The sequence below is a fragment of the Emydura macquarii genome, unplaced genomic scaffold, assembly GCF_026122565.2.
Source record: "Emydura macquarii macquarii isolate MOO-44397 ecotype Brisbane River unplaced genomic scaffold, CSIRO-AGI_Emac_v2 contig_431, whole genome shotgun sequence".
NCBI classification, from domain to species: domain Eukaryota; kingdom Metazoa; phylum Chordata; order Testudines; family Chelidae; genus Emydura; species Emydura macquarii.
The window spans coordinates 9,282,039-9,290,508 of NW_027130568.1; the positions used below are offsets into that span (position 1 = coordinate 9,282,039).

General features: G+C 42.2%; 1 long non-coding RNA gene across 1 annotated transcript in view; it reads left to right on the top strand.

Annotated features, from left to right (window-relative positions):
* LOC137146258 (uncharacterized) overlaps positions 1-4,455 on the top strand; it is a 41,327-nt gene extending 36,872 nt beyond the window's left edge. The window contains exon 3 of the long non-coding RNA XR_010917879.1: positions 4,250-4,455. This is a non-coding gene — a long non-coding RNA (uncharacterized lncRNA). The remainder of the gene's footprint in view (positions 1-4,249) is intronic.
* The last annotated feature ends 4,015 nt before the right edge of the window (positions 4,456-8,470 follow it).

Genomic DNA, 8,470 nt, shown 5'->3' on the forward strand with positions numbered 1-8,470 from the left:
CAAGGAAATGTTAGAAGACTAATGTCCAGAAGTGGATTCTTTGGTTTCCCTCTAAATACCAGCACTTCTTTCTTGCAAAACAAGTTAAGCCCAGTCCCACGTTGCTTATATGTTCTTGCAACGGTAATTATTTTATGGCAAACCAAAATGTTTGCTTTTTTGTGAAATATTTGGAAGCAGCTTAGGTTTTTTGAGGGGTTATGTTTTGTTTTTTGAAATATCTTCATTTTTTAAATGAAATACACCATTGCCAAGATTCCTGTCAAACTGTGGAGCTTTCAAGAATGTTCCACAATCCTTGCATAATACCAGAAACAGTATTAGCTTTATTTAATAACTGTTCAGTTTTTATATTAATAAAGTAAGAATCAGTTTTCTTTTCAAATGTGTAACTGATTGCAACATCAGAAATAGTCTTTGCTCTTGTGTAATCATTTTTTAAAGTAGATCATTTGATGGTGAGCTAGATTCTGTTTGAAGTCCACACAGGTTTCCATTGGTAATGGGCTGCCCTAGGGTAAAGTATCTGCCACAGAAGGTTGTGGTGACACAAAGCAGACACAGCTTCTCTTGTGCTGGTGTAAAGGGGCAACACAATCTAAATATTCATAGACTCATAGGACTGGAAGAGACCTTGAGAGGGCATCTAGTCCAGTCCCCTGCACTTATGACATTCTAGGATATGTACCGATCTTCTGGCTCGATAACTAGATCTTTCTGTGTCCATGGCCTTCTGAGGCTTGCACACCTCAGAGGGTTGAGGTTGCACTGTCCGGGTTTCTGTAGAGTGTGGTGTATAGTGTCCTTGATGTATTGCTAACTTCCTTAAAAAAAACCCTCTTGATTTTGCCAATTTAACGAACTTTGCTCTCTTTTTCTCTCTCTTTCTCTTTTTGGGGGGTGAGGTTGGGAGGGGTAATGAAACACAGTTAGGTTTTTTCACCCAGGAAAAAGTCTCTTGGGTGCAATTCTAAAAAGCATACTCTAGTTTAATTTGATAGGCCAAACATTTGATAGACTAAACAATAGAATATATTACTAGAAAAGGTGATTTATTCACATCATTTTTATAATGAATAAATGTTGTGTGCTAGATAACGCCTATTGAATTTTGCATATTAAAATATTCTTTTAAAAAAAACACAAGTTATTTTCATACAACACATTGGGAAGTACTTAGCCAAGAGTGCCTGGAACAAGAGAAACTACAGCACTGTAAACCATAACTTAAAAAAAACAAACCTGCTGAGCAGAGCAAGCCAGTGACTACAGCTGGTACAAGCAGAAGCAGAGAAAACAGGGACTGCTGCACTGGCATTCAAGAGGTCAAAATGAGGCTCAGCCAGGAACACTTCCACCCAGCACCCACACTTGTGCAGGAGAGACCCCACACATGCTGTGGGAACATGGAAACCCAGGTGGTGCCTCCCCTCTCTCCTGCTATGTCACATATGCCTTTAGGGATAAAATGCAGAGAGGAGGACCAGAGACTCCAGATGATAGGGGCAGAAGCAGCCAAAGCAGGGACCTCTGGACATTCAGAGAACTTTCTACAGTTTTGACTGGACTTTCTCATCCCTGTGCTGATTGGCTGCTTGCTCCAACCGTCCTTTTCCTCCCTTCCCTCCCCCCCAGTCTCTTCCCTCTACCATTCTTACCCTCTTCTCCCCTGCCCTGTCCCTCTCACCACCTTCCCTTCCCTTTTCTTTGTATTTAACTTATTCCCTCCTAAGTTACTCCTCCTCTTTCCTCCACATTGTGGCACTATCATGCCATTTGCTGCCATCCCATTGTTCACTGCGCAGCTCTTGCCCCATCCTGTGTCTCTCTTGTCTATTTAGACTGAAAGCTTCTTGGGGCAGGGATTATCTACAACCTTGTCTGTACAGTACCTAACACAAGACCCCATTCTTGCCAGGCCCTTATGCACTCCCATAATGAATATGATTAACAATAAAGTCAGTCCTCTGCATTTAAGCTAATTTGGCTTTTATTCCAGAGTTGGTATTTAGGAATCAGATTAGAGAATTAGATATTTCGTCTGTTGCAGAATGGCAGTGTCTCTCAAGGGAATATGGATGGATGTTTATTTCTTTTCTAAATGTCAGTAAAACTAGCAATAAACTCAGACAGTTTATTAGCAATATCACTCAGTCATGAAGTTAAAAGGAAACTTTATTGCACTGACGTCTATGATCACAGTCTTATATTCTTTTTAAGAATACCAGTACTACACTAGTTAACATCTTCAAATATCAGAATTTGTCTATGCTAATAATTTTCCAGCATGTGAGTTAAAAGTGGATTATGAATTTTTGATCTAGCTTCTGAATGATATTTAAAATCCACATCTACCATTGAAATAGAGGTTTCTACATCATGAAGTTAAGTAAAAACAATTAATCATAGATGATTTAATTGTTATGTACTATCTTGTATCACAAAATAAAAAGAAATTCAACCTATTTTCAACCTCCATACACAAAAGATCAACAATCGAGGGAATGCTAAAAATTGTAATTTACGATGGGTATAAATGAACACAGGGTTTATCCCTCAGTGTAAAGGGAAATTGTACAGGAGCTTAGGTGTGGGCGGGGGATGGCAGCCCTTTCTCAGTGTTAATCTCAGAGGCAGGCCACACCTTCCGGTTGCTATGTCCTGTGGGAACAACTTCTATCAGAGGGGAGATTAGCAGTTCTTGGCAGTCCCAAAGTCACGGGCCTCAGCCCTCAAGCAGGGCGAGGCAAACAGGTAGACTATAGCCCTTGGCCCTCAGGCAGGGTGGGGCAAGTAAGCAGTCTAAAGCCCCTGGCAAAGGGGATTAGCATGGATACAGGCCTCCTGGCCCAGTGGGGGTGTTTGCTGCACTAGGGGAGGCATGGCAGGGAAGGTAGGGGGACACAGGCCCACCCAACTCCACTGTGTCCCAGCCCAAGATCCTAACAGTGGTGGAGAGCTCCACCGCTGAGTTGGTGGGGCTCTGGCCAAAACGCACTGACTGGTGCTCCAGGGCAAGCACAGCTAGATCGTTGTCAGCTATCCCTGGGCTTCTTTGTACCCCATCCTGAGGTGTACCTGAGTCCCAGGGTTGTCCTCCATCTGCTCAGGGTACACAGCCAGCAGTAACCCCAGCAGTTCTTCGATGTCAGGTGTCTCCAGCAACTCTGGTAGTTCAGGGTCATCACTGGAATGGCAGGCATCTCTGGCGGGCTCAAGGGCTGGCAGTAGGTGTTTGTCTCCCTCAGCATCTGCTGCTCACCTGAGGTACCGGGCCCAACTCTTATACTTCCAGTTCCTGTCCTGTCTCTCTGTTTCCAGTCTGGAGGCCGTGGACTTCCAGGTTCCACCAACCAGGGGGTTGAATGGCCCTCCCTCAGTGTCTGTCTCGGAAGGAGGCCACATTTCTAGGTTACCAAAATCAACTGGATTACTCACATGCTAACAGTTAATCATGTTCTTAAATTGTTGCTGGACTGGAACAAGAGTGCACTTTATAGGACTGAGTCCTAAATCTGGTTTCATCCTTGCTAGGGTAATGAAGTTACACATGAGGAGGCGGGTTTTGTTACAATTCTATCTTTAAGAGACTCTTCCATCCACCATTTGCACATTTTATTCCTCATTCAGTATAATGGTAAAAACAATACTTAATTACCTCATGTTTGTTGCATGTTTAATCAATTTATCTTTGTAAAAGAAATCTAAGAACCTTGGATAAAAATACTATATAAGGAAAAAAGTATGTGAGATATATATAAACACACATAAATATGTTTATGGTTGCCTTGTTCTAAATAGAAGTCTTACTGCTAAGCATAAATGTATTGCAACAGAAAAAGTATTTTGATTATACAATATTATACTTAGTATTAAATCACATCTAAAATGTAATACATGCATATTTAAAAATTAATTTGTTGGGTAATTACATAACTGAATTCAGCCTCTTTCATAAACTAGAATTTAACTGAAGTATCTGAGGTATTTTATTACAGGCCTTGTATAAAAAAGTAATGGTGCACCCATCAGAGCCTCTTACCAGAAAACCTGTGTGAGTGTATTAAACAGGAGGAAATCTCTTTGAAGTTTTCACTTCAGATTTCTTCCTGATCATTCTGTTGAAAGGTGCACATTTATTTCCTCTCACAGAATAGGCTGTAGAGCCTGGCCACAAACTGCAGATTGAATTTCACTGTCATCATCTTGTCCATTCATTTAGCTTTGTTCTCTCTGAATTTCTTCACAGACAGCTCCAGTCTTTGTTCAGCTGAAACATTTGGTGTCTTCTCTAAAATCCTGATTCAGAAAAGCATCCCTATTCAAGAAAGTTCCTAGGAATGTGCTTGAGAGATGTCCTCAATAGGGCTGAACTTCAGTGTGTGCTTTAAGTATTTTCCTAAACCAGAGCCTGAATTTTGCTACCTCATTGTTCCCCTGATTTTCCAGATCATTAATAAAATATATCAAATAACATAATTCTTAGTATGGAATTCTTGGAAACTTTCTTTTTCGGCTAAAATTTTGCATGCTTTTTCTATGCACAAAGATTAATCTTTCTGAAGCCTTTGAAGAAAGTAAACAAAACAGCTTCTTGTGCATGTGAATTTTTTTAAATTTTTTTTTTTGCGTTGTATGAAATTGTTATTTATTTCACTTGGGCAACTATAATAAAAAATGTGGACTAAAATGTCCAGCTTGGTATGTACACAATCCTTCACAAGGAACATGAGCTTTGTCAAGCTTGGGGGGGAACAAAATGGTTCTAATCTAATTTGAAAATTACAGGTTGGTTATATCTACTTTTCCTCACTGATTTAAGACCCTGATCCTGTAAGTGATGAGTGTTTTCCAGCATTGGCTCTTTAAATGGAAAGAGTGTGCACTTCTATTTAGTTTACTGATCAAGATAGCAAAATTACAACATAATTATATTATTGGGTAGACATTTTTTTTCTGGTACTGTTTTGCAGCCTGACAAATACTATGCATGTGCACATGAAAAGCAGTGTCAGAACTGCAAATCTGGCAATACATCACCTAGGAAACTGTGTTAATGTCAACACTTCTATCCAACACCACGAATAAAATGTCCAGGTTGTTTTCTCATTTTTGTTCCTGAATCTATTCTTCCTGGTTATTTTTGTCTGTTAAACAATGTATTATTTGGTCTGTATCTATAATCCAGGCTATATTACTCAAAAGATATCACATATTAAGAATAACAAGCCAAAAAGAAGACGCTAAGAAGAATAAAAAGGCATTTCAGATATATAGGGTGAAATTTTGGCCCTGTTGTAGTCAATAGGAATATGGAGCCAGCATTTAATTCATAATATTTTAGAAAATGGTAACTAGCTGCAGGATATGATTTAAATGCAAAACATCAGTGCTAATCAAAAATATTTCTTGCATCCCTGCATATGAAGGGATTCAAACTGATGAATGTATGCATCAACAATGTTAAGGAAATCTGTACTGGGACCTATACAAATTAATTTTGGATCCCACAGTTTCTAATATTTTCAAAGTAATTGATACATAATGGACACTTTTAGAAATGTCTGCTTTCAAGTCTGTTTCAGAAGCAGAAATGTATGCTACTGTGTTTTTATGGTCATTTAAAAATATGTCAATTTGATGATAAACTACATAGAAGAACCAAATAAGCTTTTCAGGAAGTTTTATTTGTTTGTTAGAAATTTTTTTAACTTAATCTGCTTTTGTCATTTTAACTCAAATAGCTACAGAAAAGCAAACAGTTTTATATAATTAAAACAGTGTCTTAAATTTCTGCCAGCTAGATCTTGCTCTTTCAGTGTTTATTTTGCTTTGTATATAACAGACCAGATATTCAGCATATTTAAGTCAGTCTAATTTCACTGAAATCAATGAAGGTAGGCTGATCTTCACTAGCTGAGAATTTGTCTCAATATAAGCAGAGAAGGAAAAGATAGAAAAAAACCCTTCAGATTCTGGATTAGCAAAGCAAGCAAGAACTCACTGCATTCAAAAATCACATCAGAATAGTTCAGTTTATCCCTGCACCTCAGGCACTAAAAGTGCTGTGAAGTAGCTTTGAACTTTTGGGCAATAATAATATGTAAATGAGGCTAAGAAAAAATGTCAACCATATATTTAAAAAAAATTAAGAATGAACATTCAAGGATACAGATCTTATTCTTTCTTCTAGAATGTCCACTTTTCCTTTTAATCCTATTTTTTCCAATCTTTATCTCAACCAATTTCTTCAGCATTCATTCTCTATTCTAAACCAAACATGTTTTAAAAGGAGAAAGGGGAGATAAAATAACAATACTGTCAGGCATGATACCTAAATTCATAATCTGAAAACAAGAGATGTTTAAGAATTATCAAGAAATCCTGTTAAAACTCACATTTGAAGAATGGTGTGTTTGTGTTTATATGAGCTCATATAGCAATTTATATGAGCTTCTTACAGGAAGTTTTCAATTCCATCCATTTCTTTAGAAAATATATTTATGTAATGTCTGGTTTTGATGATCCCTTCTCTGAAAAGTTCACTTCAACTCTCTGAGTCTCACTTTCTCATCTATAAAACGATGCCAGAAAGGGTGTGAAGTTTGTAAAATTACGTGATTAAAAGTGCTACATTGTACATTGCTACATTGTACATTGCTACAACCTGTACCTGTTTTATTTTTGTGAACTTATCTGTATTACAACACTCCTAATAAAATTGTGAACATAAAAATAAAATTAATGCCATTTAAAATATATTGAGTCCAGACTGGTTCTTATGCTTGCAGCAGACTAAGGCCCCAGTTCAGGAAAGCAGTTGTCATGGGCTTAAATTCATCCCTGTTCAAGAAAGCACTTAACTTTAACTAACACATGATTTCACTGGAATGTATGGGTATGCTTATGTACCCTTCCTGAAGAAAGATGTTGTCCAGAACTAAGGTCCAAGGCTGCAATCCTGCAGACACCTACAGATTTGTGGTACAAATTAGTAGTACCTTTGAAGTCAGTGAGTCATCTTATCTGCATAGTTATTTACTTGCATGCGTGTTTTCAGGATGAGAACAAAAGTTTGACTTCAGTGTGACTATTCACACAAGCCCCTATTCCAGAAGGTATCCATATTCCAGGTAGGACTTGAGCATGTGCTGCTTTACTTAAGTGCTTTCTTGAAGAGGGTCTATAATAAGGATTACAAATTTGGGCTTTTTGAACCCAGTCTTTCTGAGGGGCTGAGCACTCTCCACTCCCATTAGCTCCCTAAGAAAGAAGGATGCGGAGGCATCTCAGAGGATGGGGGCCCTCGGGCAGCATTGGTCACACATCTTCATACACCTGTTTAACTTTTGAAATTGTGTGTTGGCTGACAAGGGCAAAACATAAACCAGAACCGGGATCATGGCTTGCTTTGTGAACCACTGCCTAGATGTACAGTGCTGTGTACATATTTATTGACAACGACGCCCCGTGTGCATGCGTTATGCTCATTGACTTGTATGGGAGCAGGAGCAGGAGCAGGCTCTCTGTTTGGAGAAGTTGGTTGTGCCACACACACACACACCCCCTCCAGAGAGGGGAAAGGATGCGCGCTGCGTGTGATGCAGCCGAATGAACCGAGCTTTGATGGGAAAAGATGAGCCCTTGGGGCTGGGGCTCAGCAGTGCGCGGGCTGGAACAGGAGGCGTGGGAGGGAGGAGGGGAGGTGTGAGGGTGGAGGAGGGAAGAGGGTGCGTAATCCTGGGTCTGGATTGGCACGGGGGCTGCGAGCGATAGGCAGAGCTGCGCGGAGGGGAGGCTGGGTGGGTGCCGCTTGCTAGTTTATCCCTGCCGGCTAGCGGCGCGAGGAGCCAGGGCTTCTGCGAGGGCTGGGCACAGGTGCAGCCCGGGGCGGCTGCAAGGGCCAGTTCCTTTCGCAGCGCCCGGCCGGAGCCAGGGGGGCTGGAGGGAGCGCGCGCGGGGCCAGCCGGGGAGGAGCTGGCTGGGCTGGAGGCAGAGGGGCGAGGCGGCCGGGGAGGGGACTGCCGCGGGAGGCTGCTGCGCTCTGGGAGAAGCCGGCTCCCCGGCCGCTCGCCGGCTCTGCCCTTTGGTGACACCGCGGGCGAAGCAGTCGGAGCGCAGCTGCGGGCGCGTCTGACCACGAGGATCCCCAGAGCTGCTCTGCCCCCCATCCACCCACCCACCCACCCACCGCCACCCCGGCTCAGTGGCTCTGGGTCAGACCCTTCAGCCGGCTGCAGCCCGGCCGGGAGCCCCCCACGTCTAGGCGCCTGACCCGGCTGGGAGCCGCGGAGCCCGGCGAGATGCCCGCCAGCCTCCAGCCGCCGGAAAGTTTGGCAGCCCCGTGAGCAGGTGGGCAGGGGCCGCGGGGCCGCGGGAGGTGTCTGCTGGCCGAGGGCGGGATTTGTCTCCTCCCAGCCCAGCCGCCGGCTTTCCCCCCAAACTTCTGCCGGGTGAAGGCGCGGCCGCC